This window comes from Nanorana parkeri, unplaced genomic scaffold (genome assembly GCF_000935625.1).
Source record: "Nanorana parkeri isolate BGI_ZX_2015 unplaced genomic scaffold, ASM93562v1 scaffold4081, whole genome shotgun sequence".
Classification (NCBI taxonomy): Eukaryota; Metazoa; Chordata; class Amphibia; order Anura; family Dicroglossidae; genus Nanorana; species Nanorana parkeri.
The window spans coordinates 12061-12679 of NW_017310348.1; the positions used below are offsets into that span (position 1 = coordinate 12061).

Consider the following 619-nt stretch of genomic DNA (forward strand, 5'->3'; position numbering starts at 1 on the left):
CTGTTAGGGGGTGGGAGTGGGGTGTAGGGGGTGGGAGGAGCCTGACTTCAGTTCACGTGGACTTGCACTGAATCCAGAAAGGGATCCGGATAGGTGAATGTCCAAGCAAACTGAACCCAGTGTGCCAAGACACAGCCGGGTGCACAAAACTGATCCTATGGGGCCTCTAGCAGCCTAGTAACCAATGATGCTGTGTGACCCGCTCAGTGTCATTGGTTGCTAAGATACTGGCGGCCCCACAGCATGATAGTTTATTATAATGTGCATCCTAGCAACCAATGACGTTATGCGGTTCAGTCACCAGTCTAGCAATGGAGTACCAGTACCAAACCCAGGAACCTCTGACCCGCGTTCTCTCTCTCTCTCTTTGCAGGTTGTTGAAAGATCTGTTCCCTCTTTCGGAGGAGCTCTACGACATCGTGGCGGCCAACCGCGTCAAGTGGATGCGGGTGTCGAACAAGTTCACCATCAGGGGCCTGCCCAGTAACAACTCATTGGACTTTTTGGACGAGGAGTACGACATCCACGAGAGCATGGAGGAGGACTACAAGATGAACGGCTGCCCCGACACGAAGGGACTCAACGGCTCGGTGACCGAAGAATAACAGGCGTCTCCTAG

The 619-nt window shown here is 53.5% G+C and overlaps 1 protein-coding gene across 1 annotated transcript in view; it reads left to right on the forward strand.

The window, feature by feature from the left end:
• Positions 1-619, forward strand: part of LOC108803715 (cGMP-dependent 3',5'-cyclic phosphodiesterase-like) — a 12952-nt gene that overhangs the window by 12053 nt on the left and 280 nt on the right. The gene's annotated exons all lie outside the window — the stretch shown is intronic.